Genomic DNA, 15796 nt, shown 5'->3' on the forward strand with positions numbered 1-15796 from the left:
TGTAAAGTGCTTTGAGATCTACTGATGAAGAGAGCTATAAGAGTTCAGTATCATTATTTATTAAGGTCCAAGGCTTATTTTCTTTTCACACTGGTTTAAAACTGAAGTAATTCCACTGAATTCAACTGAGATATTTCCAGAAATAAGAGGAAAATTAGACCCAGAGAGTCATTACTCATGTTCAGTGCCTCCCCAATGTCATCCCACAACTGACCCTTATAAACAAACAAGCACTGCTCTGTGATAATGGTTCAAAACCCTACATCTTGCAAATATGATATCATGGCATTTGGTGCCATGACTGTCTTTTTTTTTTTTCTCTAAACCAGGGTGCTTAATCACCTCTGTAACCACCCCAAACGGGCAGAGTTTAAGCTAAAAACACGATGGACTTGCAGTCGTTATGCTCTCCCAATTCTGAATGTCCATTAAATACGTGCTACAGCGCCAGAGTTGCAGTCAAAGGTACTGATTCTAGATCCCCTTGATATAAGAGAGGGGAAAGTGGAAGAACACTCTTTGTTAGAGCCCCAACAGAGTGGAATGCCCTTCTGTAACAGCATGGGTGTGCAGACTTTCAAGGCACACTGCACCTGGCTTTTGAATGAGGTAGGAAGATTGAGGTACAATCTGACATATGGGGGTGATGCTATTTCATTATGTACTGTTGCTTGGTAGAAGAGTTGGGCTGATTGCATTTTATTCTGTTCTTGTTTGATTTTAAATAATTTGCAAGGCATTAAAAGCCTGTATACGGATTCTTTATCTATTTTAAATCTAAAGAAAATAAATATTTCAAATCGCCAAGAAATGGAAATTCCCCACAACCTCAGATAATGGTTAAAATTTGTGTGTGACACCAAAAAATAAAGAAAACAAACCTATGTATGAACAGTCTCCTGACACTTTACACAAAGCAGTTAATAAACACTAGCCAGAGCTGCTGACATCCAAGGTACTAATGACTGGTAAACAAAAAGTAGTTATATTGGAACTGGTTCTATTAGAAACTCAGAGGGAAAAAGATGCTAAATAAAGAGAAATGGAGAGGGAAAGATTTTATTTTCACATATTCTTCACAAGATTTTTGCAAACTATGGCCCTGATTGTGCAAAAAGTTCCAAATAACTGGGCATGCAACCCATTGTGCAAACTTGCAAATTCCAATTTACTCAAACATGTAATTGTTGCAAGATCAGGGCTAAAAGGAAGTAAAGCAAATCTCAAAAAGCTTACCTTGATTATCACTACAAAATTCCCGCACCCCCTGCTCTCCTGCTGGTAATAGCTCACCTTAAGTGATCACTCTCGTTACAGTTTGTATGATAACACCCATTGTTTCATGTTATCTATGTACATAAATCTCCCCGCTGTATTTTCCACTGAATGCATCTGATGAAGTGAGCTGTAGCTCAGGAAAGCTTATGCTCAAATAAATTTGTTAGTCTCTAAGGTGCCACAAGTACTCCTTTTCTTTTTGTGAACACAGACTAACACGGCTGCTACTCTGAAACTTGTTTTTAAATGGTTATTTACAAATTTATGAAAGAACATGAAAGTGAAAATATACAGAATATCAGTGAAAAATAAGTATTATCTCCATTAAGAACAATTTTCAGCCTCAGAACTGGAAAGGGGGAAAAAACAAAACAAGTAATACAGAAATGATTTCAACTCATTTGAAGAACTTAAAATGTAGCACCACTTCCGTGGTGCCTTTTTTTTTTTAAATAAAAAGAATTACCATATTATTTTCATGAACTGCAAGGCAATGAACTATCAGTTAAAAATTGGGGACTATTTAGTATTCATCCACTGGAAGTACAGAGCCAAGATTATAGAAAAAAGTCACAGCCCCAAATACAATAAGAAAATGCAACTTGACAGGGTACCTCTCTCAGGTAAAAGCACATTTTCACGTCAATTTTAGTCAACACCTCCTCTGAATACATGCAAAACAAGAGTAAATGAAAGATTATTAAATTCTAGGTCCTGCAGAGTAAATGAGTGACCCTTACATTTTTCACTGTTTGCAAACAAGATGCTGGCTAAAATCTTTCTTTCTGCTTTTTTTTTTTTTTTAAAGACAGGGGAACAGAGTCAAGACAGCAATAGTGAAGATAAGCTGCCTTCCCAATCCCGAGGGAAGGTTTGGTTGCTGGGGAAAAAAAATATTTCTTTAAAAAAAAAAAAAAGAGAGAGAGAGAGAGAGCGAGAGCGAGAGCGAGCACACTTCTTTCATAACGCACAAAGAAATGTCCCATATTTGTCTGACACAAATGCTAATTTCCAGTCCCAGTTGTGTTGTGGCACTGCCAATGATTGGCTCCATATGTTTCAGCAATCAGAGCCATATTAACATTCTTACAGTTCCCTTTCTTTCACACACTTTGTCTTAACTACAATATGCAAAGCTGGAAAATGTAACATTTTAAAACATTTTCTTCCCAGAAATAAAGACAGATTGGGTTTCCTGAACACAGCATTTTCTCTTTTCCCGAGGCTGAAACTGCGATCTTTGCAGACAATGCAGAGGGCAGGGAGGGACCTTATTTGTTTATTAAAGCATATTAATTTATGAGGAAGACATGGATGACTGCATGGCAATATACAAGCTAATTTTGAGAAAAAGCTCTCTTTTCAGCCTGTTACAAGAGAATACTAGTAGATTTAATTTTATTTTTCTTCCCCCAAAAGCAAAAAGAAATAGGCAATAATTGGAGAGTAAAAATATTCTGATCCAGTGACAATAAACTAGTAGGAAAATGCTAGTGGAGCTGATAACACAGCAGCCTTTCACTTAATGGCTGCAATTTTCATCAGTACTGGAATACGAGTGGTCAGATGGAAAAATCACTTTCCAATACAAAATATTGGCAAATTCATTTTTTTCCAAGACAATCTGTTCTTCTAATGTAACTGACCACAAAATCATTAAAATGGATGAATCTCATCACCAAAATAAAGACAAATACCAGAAAGAGCCACTTAAGATAAGTAAAACAAACTGCCATAACATGATTTTTACACAGATGCTTCAACAGCATTCATTTTTCACCACAAAAGGTACAGAACAATCATAGCTACAGGAGAATTCAACACTTCCTATTTGAGCAATATAGTTATTAAAGTTAAATGCACTAAATTCTGAGTCTTAAGTAAAAACTCCTATTGAAGTTCATGCAGAGCAACAGAGCAGCATGATGTTGAAGGGAGGCTGTGTCACAGATCATAAAGCAAAACTCTGGTCTCATTGATTTTAGTGTCTCGTGGTTTAAGGAACAGTGGTTCAGCTCAAATCTAATGAGAATGACAAAGTATCACAATACTGTTAATATAAAAAGACTACATGAAATAAGTAGTCTGTCCAACTGAGCCTTAAAATTCCACCTATTTTGCATTAAGGGAAAGTGTTTCACAGGATCATCAATGTTGCTCAATGGAATTCAGGACATTTCTTGCAAGGCTGATGGAGTTTTAAGACTCCAAGACTGCATTTCATAATAAACACTCTACTGTACATGTTCTGAAAAATCCCAGGAGGAAGTAGTAGTTAATTTATACGTTATTCCAGTATGGTTTACCCAAAAAACTAAAACTAAAGACAAAAGTCTCCTCTATAATCCAAACTGCATATAAGGGGCTCTAGGTGACATGCATGTTATGGTATTAAAGGAATTAGCTCATTAACAGACCAAACCATTGATGACTGCAGCCTGAACTCAGCAAAGCCCTTAAACCATGTACTTAACTAAAGACCACTGAAGTCAATGGAATTTAAGTACATGTTCAAGTGCTTTGCTAAACTGACCTGTATATTTAGAGTTTTGGAAAAATGGAAAAACAGCCAAAGGAGAAAAGTAAATACTCTTTTTTTTAAGGAGTGGGAAGTATAATGTCTTCTTAAGAAAATAATGGAGAGTATTAAGGGGGAAGGAGGGAATCCCTGACACCTGAAGGAGAATGGAACCATTAACACCAAACAACTGGGTTTGTTAAGAATAAATCATGACAGGAAAACAATTATATTTGCTAGATTTTTTTTAAAGGATGGATGACAAGAACTTAGTAAAAATAATATATTTGAATTTTAACAAGGCATGATGAAATCTTATAAAAGTAATTGAAATTGGATTGGATATAAACATTGCCATGTGGTCTGAAGACTATCAACAAAAGGAACAAGGGCTAAAAGTGGCAGTCTAGCCAGGCTCCGGGGAAGCGGGGTACTGGAAGGCTGTGGGCAGCCTCTAACACGCTGAACAGCAATTACACTAATCCAGGCACTGCATTAGAAGTTGTTTTACAGATGAAAATCCTTCAATGGAGGGGAGATGGGCTGGATACATTAAGAAGTCTTTGCTACCTTTAATTTCTAAGATTCTTTGATCTGTCATCTGCAGGAGAGATCTCATTTGCAAATTTGCAAGGCTTTTTATGCAAAACTTCCAACTATTTTAAATGAAGTCCCAAACACAGAATGAGTGCTGAATATATAAATGAGGGATCTACAATGTGAATATAAAAGAAGACATTTACCCTAAACAACACTCAGCACTGCCAGTAGCACCTTTTGTCTGAGGAGCTCTTTGCCACAGTAGGTATCATTATGACCATTTTATAAATAGGGAAACAGAGACACTGAGATTGAACTAGTCCTTTAAGGTCATGCAGCTAATCAGTGGGAGAGTGGTGAATAGAACCTGGTCCCCTAATCTAATTACCAGATCATGCCTTTCAATGTCTTACTCCTTTTCTGAATGTCATGCTGGTACACATGACTTTACCATCTTGAGCCAAGACAAATGTGGGAGAAAGAGAGCATTTGGCCACTTACGTATGGAACATGGAGGTGTTACCATCTTCCTCTTAAGCCTGTGGAGGTCTTTGGAGAGTCCCTCCACATCTCATTTACAAGTAGCCAAGAAAGTTAATGGAAATCTGCTCTACACCAGTATCTTCTTTCTTAAGTGCTGTAGATTGACGTAAGAGACTGCTATTAACTTCTGTCCATGCAGATCAACTTCATGGAAGCAGGGAATTGCTTTTCTTCCTTTTTTGCCTATGGAGAAGTTGGTAAGTGTCCCTGAATTGTCCCAAGACATTATGGAATGGCCAGAAGTAGTAGCATCTCCCAGAGTAGCAGAAGCAGCAGCAAAGCAGAAACAGAAGTTGGATTAGCAGCTGAAGCATCAGCAGAAGTTTCAGAAGCAGACACCAACCTGGCTCCTCTCTTTAGGGATGACATCCTAACAGGGTGTTCCCCGTTTTTCTCTTGTATCCAGTGGCATATTTATAGGCTGTAGAATAAGGATAAGTGACCATTATGCACATGGATTTGTGCACTGACCTTAATAGGTGAAAATAGGCTTTTCCACATGACCATGCCCTATATACAACAGGTAGCAAAATGTATAATGATGTAAACTGACTAGATGACGATGGAAACCAGTTGCTAAAGGGTCTAAATTCTCCATTCATTCTGTAAAGAGAACTTCCATTAATTCTGTGCAAGACAAAACGAGAACTCTCCCCATAGCTGGTGCACTTAAACATCAGACTAATACTAGGGTACAGCCAGAGCAATTCTCCAAACATATAGATGATACACAATGAAAGAGATATAGGTACAAAATAATCAGACTAGAACCTTGTTAATATTAACTACAGTATTTATTAACTCACTTATATAATTATCTGTCTAACAAATATACTCAGTGTAAAACAAATATTCCAAAAGGGAATTCTATTATTTACAGCTAGTTTCTTACCATTAATAAAATCTTAGTAAGGATATTAGTAAAAAAGTTGCCTTCCATCTGTCTAGGTGTTTATGCCAGGCCCATAGGTATTAAGTTAAGGATATCAGACTTTTTCTTTTCCTTGCTGCCTTTAGCGATCAGTTTAAAAATCAAACTTAGTCACAGATCATCCCTTTTAAATACATGAAAGGAAGAGACCTACGTGAGGAGCTCCCACTTCTACAGCATTGCCCTCACTTCTCCTCCATCAATAACCCATGGAGGAGTTTCTGGATCCAGGACCTGTGCAGCGAATGGGGCTAGAGATCTGGAGAGACCAAAGCAAGAAGTGGGCAGGCATGGGCAAGTCTAGGGATAGCCATCATCTTGCCTTGGCCCTCTAGAGATTGTCAGAAAAAAAAATGATTATACAGATGGACGTAGCTATATACCTCTTTTCCACAGAGCAGCCACAATCAGGGAGAATCTTTGGTAAGCTAGCTACAGTGAAGTTACCTGCCAGCCAGCTGGGAGGAGATGAAGTCAACTGAGGACCAGAGTCAGTGCAGAAAGAGAGAACTTCTCTGAGGACGAACCTGGTCTTGGCAATTTTACACCAGGGTTAGCTGTGTGGGCCCATCATCCTCTTCTATAATCAGGGAAAACCGCATCCCTCTGATGGGACATTATTGGGGAGATCCTCATGGAGATTTCCTCTCCCTCTTGTATGCTTCAGTCCAAGAGGGGATAATCTGGCTCATAGTTAATGGGGGGAAGCAAAGTCAAAGAAATAAGTTTCACATTTTGATCTGCTTGTCTGCCTCTTACCAGCTTAGAGATCATTAACACATCATGACACCAAGATCCTAGGTAAAATGCAAGAACTAACTGACAGTCTAGGAAAAGTGACTTTTTCCAATGACATAGCATGAGCTTCAACCCCTAACCTCGGGATTCTGAAGAAACGGTCCAGTTTGAACTCCTATAATAAATTGGACTGTTCATTCAAATCCCAAATTACACACATATTTGCCTTCAGAATCTGTTTTGCTTCCATTTATAGTGATGACAAAATGAAAAACTTCCACCCAGCTCAGTTTTCCTCTTTCTACATAACGTTATCCCACATAACACAACATTTGTTCGTGGAGCAGAGAGGTGCACTCTGTTAACCATATCTGTAATTTATGGTACTGTGCGTTATGGAAACGGTACTGTGCGTAATGGCATGGAAACATTTATTAGCCCACTCCATCATAAATTAAACATCTTGAATAAAAATCTACCCTTCAGCCCTGAGGAACATGTGATTTTTTGCACTAAAAATATATTTACAGTTAGGGTTTGCTAAGTCACCAGATTTATTGTACTACCCCTATAGAAGACACTTCCAATTCTGAGAAGAGTTTCAGCAGAAGTGACACTATTGAGAGGGCAGTTGTTGTCAGAAAGGCTCTATAAATTCACATCAGGAGTGTGTACTCTCATTTATGAGGGCGACTTCAAGGGTGCTGCTTCCTACATTTTAAGAAGGAATGCATCCGCGTAAAAGAGAATGTGAAGGGCCACTTCACCACCTCTTCTGCTCATTTCACTAATAGCTACTGTGAAGTGCACTCAGTGTGAAGAGGAGAATTATGATAATCTATCAAACACTCTTTTTGTCCGGTGCCAGCTGCAGTGGTTTACAAAGGCTGCATGCCTAGGACATTCAAAGGTTACAATGCACAGCCAGCTACATGCACACTGAAGTGCCACATTCTTTTACTATAGGAATTTGTGACATTTCATGAAGGAAGGAGACTAGGAAAGTCATCTAAATTCATGGACTTCTGAATTGTTTCAATATACAACAACAAAAAGCTCTAGAGACAGCATTTTCAAACTAAGCACTTAAACAATTGATTTTTTGCCGTTCCCATTGAGGTTGTACAGGTATAAATGAGAGCAAAATCTGACCCTTACTCTACAAAGTAGAACCTATGCAATTATTTTAAAGCTACAGCTTAACAAAAAAACCCAAACAAACCAAACAAAAATATTCTGAGAGGAAAGACAGTCTTAGGGTGAAGACACTATTCAAGGACTCAGGAGACTAGCGTTCATTTCCCAGATCTGCCACAAACTCCCTGTATGACCTTGGGTTGTTCCACATTTATAAAATGGGGATACTACCACTCTGATCCCATCCTTTGTCTGTCTTGTCTACTTAGCCTATAAATTCTGGGGAAAGATCTGTCCCTTCCTAGATGCACATATGGCTCTGATCTCTGTTGGGGCCGCTAGGAACCATAGTAATGCAAATCGCAAACAATTTCTAAAAAATTCTGCAAGACTTTAAAAAACATCTCATTTTAAAACAACATCCAAGTCTTCCTGCCAATAAAATATGCAGCTATGCAAATACAGCCCCTTTCCTGAGATCATGGCATGGTCTTGTAACGAAAGCCATTGTTTCCATTGTCCAGCAATACCGATATAGACAACCACTGCAACCAAGTTCCTAGATAACACTTTTGATCTGTAGACCTCAAAGTGCTTTATAATCCCCTTTTCATAGTAGAAACACCAAGGCACAGAAATATAAAAAATGACCTTGTACAAGGTCATGCAGTGACTCGGTGCCAGAGCTGAAAGCAAAACCTGGGTCCCCTGACTCCCAGTCAAGCATCCTACCCTCTGGATCACGCTGCAAATCAACATGGCTGAATACTACATTGCTGAGAAGCAAATTGTAAACATTTTCCTGTAAAGTTCCCTAGTTACTGGATTATGTTTCATTTTAGAACCAATGCATCTTTGACAAATATACTTTCAATGTAAAGTTAATCATCCAAAGCTGCCAACAGAAAAAAGCAATACACACAGGAATTCTAGATGTAAGCTTCTAAATGTGAGAAAACCAGTTAGGAGACATTCTCCAGCAATGCAACTAGGGGGAAAGGAGACACTGCACCTTTAAATGGAACCAGCTGTAGTAACCTGCATAACTCTTCTGGAATGCAGTGTTCTGGGATTCTGTCTAGTCAGGCCTCTGGCACCAGGACCATGGCAGCTTTTTTGTGGGCAGGCAGCTTCCTCACATTTCTGTTATTTTATCCTTAAAGAAGTTACCATGGAGACGGGAATGAAAATGGCAGCAGGCCAGCTACATAGAGACAGAAAGAGTATGAGGGAAATAGTCCAGCATTTTTAATAATCAAGCTTAGATACTGGACTTTTTAAGACGCACTCCATGCATTCTGCTCATTTGGGTGAATGTGAAGCGCCTTCTTCCAAGTAACAGCAGCCTATCAAAGAACATTAATGAAGTAGGAAAATACCAGCCATTAAAAGTAATCTATCATAGCTCATGAACACCCAGTTAACAGGCATCTTATTGCATGGTATTTATTTTCTTGTGCAAATGTTGTTAAAAGCAGAGTAAAATGACACGATAAACCTAGGTGTTTATTTCCTGGAACACAGAGAAGAATGCAAAAATATTCCAGTCAAATTACGTTTTATAAAACAAAATCACATTGCTTCAAGACTCCCACCACCCCCACCCCAGTTCACCACATGCAGGAATAAAATGATGGCTGGGGGGAAAGCTATGGTATGTTAGGGAGTGTCTTCCCCCAGGACCACTTCCAATTCCAGTTTATCAGGCCCACTATCGGGTGAGTATCTGCCACTTGATGAACTGTGACAGATTGAACCTAGCCTCCTTGCCTACTCAACCCAGTCCCTGACCTGCTGTGGGGGAAGGCAAAAAAACAACTCCACCTTGGCCAATCTGGCAATAAAGGAACAATTCCTTCCCAGCAGGCAAAAAGATAACTAGCGTAATACCCACAGCAGATCATAAAACCTTCCTCTAATCTGAGCCTAAGGATGGGAGGAGAGGGGCTGCTGGTCCAAAATAAAAGGGGACTCTGTCTGGGGCTGCCTCCCCCAAGTTCCCATGTGCCAGGGACCCCACCTGAGCCACTTCCCAGTCCAACCCTAGCTCAGATGGTTTGCTCCCATGCCCTTCCCTCTTAACCCAAAGAAGCCACAAACACTTTTCTTCTCCCTGGCCATACAAAGCCTCCCTTCCTTCAAAGTGTGGGGAGCGCATTTTATTTAAACGCCATTCTTTAGAAAGCCTTTATACAATTCAACCCCCCCCAAAATAGCACTTTGACCATTACAATAATCAAACCTAGGAGCAAACAAAAGAAAATAAGAAAAAGCTCACAGGATGAGAGGAACTTTCCCTGTTATTTACGAAGGCAGAGCTGATGAACCACAGACTCCCTGCTGCCGAACTTAGCCAACGAGCTCAACAGGACTCCAACACACGTTTCTGCTTTTCAGACTCACTGTGAACTTTATGGACCATTTTCCTCCTCCATCCACAGGACAAATGTCCTATGAGCGATTCACAAGCTTTTGCCACTCAATACCAGAACATGCCCCCCCAAGCAGGTTAATTTAAGGCAGGAATTAGGCTCTGTGTGCAGGCAGCCTTTTTATGAAGGCAGCATAATCCCACAGAGCACTTACAGCAAGCATTTTAAATCCTGATGTTTTATAGTGTTACTTTTTACAACCCATACATATATTTTAGAGGTTTCTTTGATATGTTCCTTTACCACAATATAAAGCATAAAATATGACCCACGGAGCCTGCAAGGTATTGACATTGTTCCCAGTGTTTGCATACATGTTGGCAACGTCATTTAAATCAGTTACAGACAAAGCGCCATTTACAGCATAAAAAGCAGTTGATCTCTAGTACAGTTCCCGTTTTCCTTGTACCATGGCACAACTACTCAAGTCTGTCTAGACAAAAAGGTAGTTTAATCTGGTCATCCTTCTATAAACCACTGAAAAAATGGCATCTATGTGTGCATATGCGTCTATGGAAAAAGCAATAGTTTCTGACATTTCTGGAGATATTATAAAGCCATAAGATACATGCAAGAATTCTATTTAAAAAGTTTGAGGTCAGCTGAGGAAACCAAAGTATTTTAACAGTCTGAAGACATAAGAAGTTTACATTTCAGGATACTGAGTAACCACGCGTACCACACAGTTTTACTAAACTTCTTTAGCTTAATTTTTCCTAAAGCTATTTCTCAGGCTTTTCTTGAAAGCTTAATCAAAGAGTCTACAATAGTAGGGTCTGATCCTTAACACCCTTGCCCATGTGCAGTCTTCAGTCATACAGAAGCCAATAAAACTCCTCACATGAGTAATGGTTTGCAGGATCAGGCACTTATTTTCCACTAATGGTGGCAGTGCAGGGGAAGGTAAAAAACAGAAGTGCCCCCAAAAGGCACTACTCGTGTACAGTGTATATGATGCCCATTGCCTCAGTTTCTGGACATTTACACTAAATAAAATACAAAGACTATGCCTCATTTCAGAGTTAAGTCAAGTTGAGTTAGCATGCATTCAATGAAAGCTGTGCCAGTCTTGAGTTTCCACTGGAATGCAGCTTCAATGTCTGTAGTGAGGGCCAGCAACTTCTGGTCGCAGCAACTTCTGTGCAGTTGAAAACCAGCTTGCTCCTTCAGTAGGCTGGTGTCCACAGTGGGCCTGATTCAGTTCAGAATCACATGCTCCATCACCTTGCTCAAGAGGGAGGTTGGCCTATAACTAGAAGGGTGATCTGCAGGTTTTCCAAGCTTCAGGAGTGCAATGAGCTTGACTTCTCTTCAAACTCAAGACCAGTACTGCTTTCATAGCTCTGTCAGGGGCATACGACAGTCTGGAAGGATGGTTTGCTACTCATCCCGTGTGCAGATTCTCAGGCTGCTGATCTGTTGTATCAACCGGGCAAGGTACTAACAAGCTTCAAAAGGACTTTATTTTCAAAGTGGAAACCTGTTTACCAAGCTGCTGCTGCACCCTTTGTAGCTTTCTCCCAGCCTCTCAACTCCTCCCCACTCCTTCCTGTCCTTTCAGACTTCCTACAGCCAGTGCTCCCAATTGTAATAATTACAAGCAACATCTAAACACCACATTCCTGCCTCTCTTAAGAAACTCTCCCAATTAAAATAAACTTTATTGTTCTAACCACAGGGACAAATAGGAAACAAGACACTATACTGTTGGCAAAATAGTACACTGAAAACACTGTAGATACTATATAACATAGTCTTTAGTCCAGATAGGTGGTCGTCTGGGTCTGACGGGCCATCTCTCAAGCCCTGGTTCCAGTGCAATGTCTTGTTGTGTTGGTACTACGGTGAAGTCATCCAATGCAGACTGGGTGTTGGCATAATCTCCTCTTGGTGCACAGGCAGATGCAAGATAAGAAGCATTCCATACCTGCCCATCAGAAAGTCGATAGATGTAAGGTCCCTTCTTCTCTATGATTTTAAGAGGAGTTCTGATTTTATGGTCCCCTTTGCATAAAATTCCAGGTTTTCGTATTCTAACAAAGGAACCACACTCAAACTTTGGTTCCTTAGCACCCCGCCGCTTGTCTGTGAAAGCCTTAGACTTTGCTTGGTTCTGTTCGATGGTTTTTCTCACATCATCCTTGTTTGGGGCATCAGGTTGTGGCTTCAACAATCCAGCAATGTTCAGTTTAGTATTCATCTGTTTCCCATGCAGTAACTCTGCGAGTGATCTTTGCGTTGTGGCATGTCGCGTAGCCCAGTATGCTTGCAAGAAATCAGAAGTGAAGGGTATCCACAATCACCTTTCCATTTTAGCCATTTGCAAACTCTCTTTCAAACTTCTGTTAAACCATTCAATTTCCTTACTGGCTTGAGGGTAATATAGGGATGACCTTCTGTGTAAAATGTTCCTCTGTGCTAGAAAAGTTTCAAACTCCAGGGGAGTAAATTGACTACTATTATCTGAAACCAGTTCTTTGGGGTTACCTTCCCTGCTAAAAACTGAAGAGAAGAACTTAATTACTTTAGCAGAAGAGATTTGCAATGTAAACGCTATCTCAGGCCATTTACTGAAATAGTCTTTTAAAGTGATGGCATAACGACAGTCAATTAGAGCAGTATCAAAGGGTCCTACAATGTCAATTGCCACTTTTTCCCATGCAGATTCAGGAAGAGGAACAGGCTGTAATGGAGGGGTACATGTCACTGCTGTCTTATCATGCATTTGGCAAGTGACACAGGATTATATGAATGCTTCAGTTTGAGAGTCCATCCCTGGCCACCAATATAGATCCCATAGTCATTGTTTGGTTCGGACAATTCCTTGATGAGTATCATGTGCCAGGTGTATGAGTTTTGACTGTAATTCTTCTGGCACAAGGAGCTGGTGTGTACTTTGTAGCACACAGCCATCGAACAAAGAAAGTTCATCCCGAACTCTAAAATAAGGCAGCAAAACTGGGTCACAGTTTTTAGGGTGACTGGACCATCTCTTTGTCAGGAATTCCCGTAGTTTTTGTTGAATTGGACACGCTGAACAAGCAGCTTAAAATTGTTCTCTTGTAACTGCAATGAGAGTGCTTGTAATAAGCACAACCACTACATCCTCATCCTCCGGTGGACCATCTGGTGAAGGCAAAGGCAGGCGAGAAAGGCAATCAGTGACCACATTTTGGTTTCCAGGCTTATATTCCAGTTCATAACTGAACTCCTTTCGTGGTGAGCAGTGTCGTCAAAGGGCTGTGGTCTGTGTGCAACTTGAACGTGCGGCCTCACAGATAAGTTCACCATTTTTCAGTAGCCCAGACACAAGCAAGTGCTTCTTTTCTGACTGTAGAATATTTTCTCTCAGCATTACTTAGTGTCTTTGAAGCAAATGCAACAGTCCTCTCTGTGTTGTCCTCATGCAGTTGTGTGAGAACAGCCCCAAGTCCATAATCAGAAGCATCAGTAGTTACAATTGTGGGCAATGCAAGACTGAATAGTGCAAGTACTGGCCTATGTACAATCAAGTCTTTCACCGTTTCAAAACTAGCTTGTGCATTGGTTGTCCACACTAATGTTGAACTTCTCCGTAGTAATTCCTGTAACAGTTCAATGACAGAAGCATAACTGGGAATGAATTTTGCATACCAGGAGGTAAGACCCAAGAAGGAACGTAAGGTTTGCAAATCTGTTGGACGAGGAGCATTTGAAATTGCCAGGATATGATCTGAATCAGGTTTTAGTCCAGCCTGTGAAATTGTATGCCCCAGAAAGGAGAGTTCAGTTTGTCTAAATTTGCATTTGGACCTTTGAGCTGGAGGCCTGCTGTGCCGATGCAGTTTAGTACAGACTGCAGGTTATTGTCATACTCCTCAGAAGTATTTCCAAACACAATAATATCATCCAGATAGCACTGAACTCCATGTTGATTCTTCAGAATCAATGACATTTTTTGAAAGGCACTTGGGGCAGATGTGAGACCGTATGGAACACATTTAAAATGAAATAGTCCCTCATGTGTTATAAATACTGTGAGGTCTCTGCTATCTTCATGCAACATAACCTGGCGGTAGGCGCTCTGCAAATCAAGAGTAGAAAACATCTTTGCTCCACAGAGTTCTGCAAATACTTCTATGTGAGGAAGAGGATGGCTGTCAATCATAATAGCTTTATTTGGCTCCCTTAAGTCCACACAAAGGTGAATGCCTCCACCCTTCTTCTGCGTCACTACTATAGGTGAAACCCATTCCAAGGAGTCAATGTCCTTTTGAACAAGTTTTCTAAGTTCCTCTGAAACAGCTTCCCTGACTGAAAATGGTAAGCGCTGTAACTTCTGTCGTACAGGCATCACATGATTCTGCATTTTAACTTTATGCAGAAACCCATAAGCACAGACGAGTTACTCCTCAACCTGGTGTTAGATCCCAGCTGAAACTGGTGTGTGTACCGCAAGAGTGCTTTGCTGAGGAAGATCAATTCATCCATTAACTACCCAAAGATTTAAAGCAGCCAATAAATCTCTACCAAGAATAGGAGTGCCTTTGTGGACAATGTAGAACTCTGCAGTTACACAGCAATCACCAAAAGTAACTATTGCTGGCAGGCAGCCACGTACTGGAATATGGTTTTTCAAATAGCCCACCAAGTGAAGTTTGGGTTCAGTAACAGGCACAACTTTAAAGTAATGCAGATAGATGGAATCAGGTAGTATAGATACTGCTGAGCCAGTGTCCAACATTAGCTGAATAGAGTGTGATTTGCCTGAGAGTATGGTGGAAACATTTACAGTGCACTTTATCTGTTCTGGAATATGTGCAGTTGTGATTTTGTCCACGCTCAGCACAGTAACATCTGGTATTGTAACTGCATGCACCTGTTGATTGAACTGGCTACTGCAACATACTTTAGCAAAATGTCCAATCTTTTTGCAATAATTGCACTGAGCTACTTTTGCCGGACATCCTGTGTAGCTTGCAAGGTGTTGTGGGGATCCACAGCGAAAGCATGCTTTTACTGTATTTTGAATTTGCTGATTCGGTGGTTTTTCATTAGTTTTCCTCTTGCAATTGTGTGTCTGCAGTGGTAGTGAACTTTTCTGCAAAGGAGTCACAGCCTGGACTGTGCCCCCAGTATCCATGCTCATTATTTTGGCTTCAGCTGTAGCTGACTCATTCTGAGTAGCAATGGTTATTGCTTTTTCTAGTGTAAGTTGTGGTTTTAGAAGTAAGCGTTCTCTTACATGAAGCATGGTTGTTTTCTCAATGAGCTGGTCTTTAATCATCTCATCTGCCATACTCCCAAAGTCACAAATTACAATCAGACTCCTCAGAGAAGCAATATACTGCATTATAGTGTCTGCTCACGCTGGTGAAATCTTAGCAATTAGCTACTACATTCACTTTTGGCACAAAAAAATTATTTAATGCAGTGAGTGCAATCTCATATTTATCATCTGCAAAGGGAAAAGTGTAAAATATACGCTGCCCTTCTCTCCAAGGCAGTGGATTAGCAGAGCTCACTTTCTTACTTCAGAAATCTCTGTAGAACTGATTGCAAGCAGATAAGTCTCAAACATATGGATCCAGGTAGTAAAAGCAACTGGAGACTCACCTGGGCTTTGCAGAAAGGGTGCAGTTGGGTTCAGAGGCAGAAGATCCATCCTCGTTGCCAAAATGTTGTATCAACCAGGCAAGG

General features: G+C 40.3%; 1 protein-coding gene across 2 annotated transcripts in view; it reads right to left on the reverse strand.

Annotated features, from left to right (window-relative positions):
- Window positions 1–15796, reverse strand: part of LOC125631634 (RNA-binding motif, single-stranded-interacting protein 3) — a 1082196-nt gene that overhangs the window by 655330 nt on the left and 411070 nt on the right. The window lies entirely within an intron of this gene.

Source organism: Caretta caretta, chromosome 2 (assembly GCF_965140235.1).
Source record: "Caretta caretta isolate rCarCar2 chromosome 2, rCarCar1.hap1, whole genome shotgun sequence".
Lineage (NCBI taxonomy): Eukaryota > Metazoa > Chordata > Testudines > Cheloniidae > Caretta > Caretta caretta.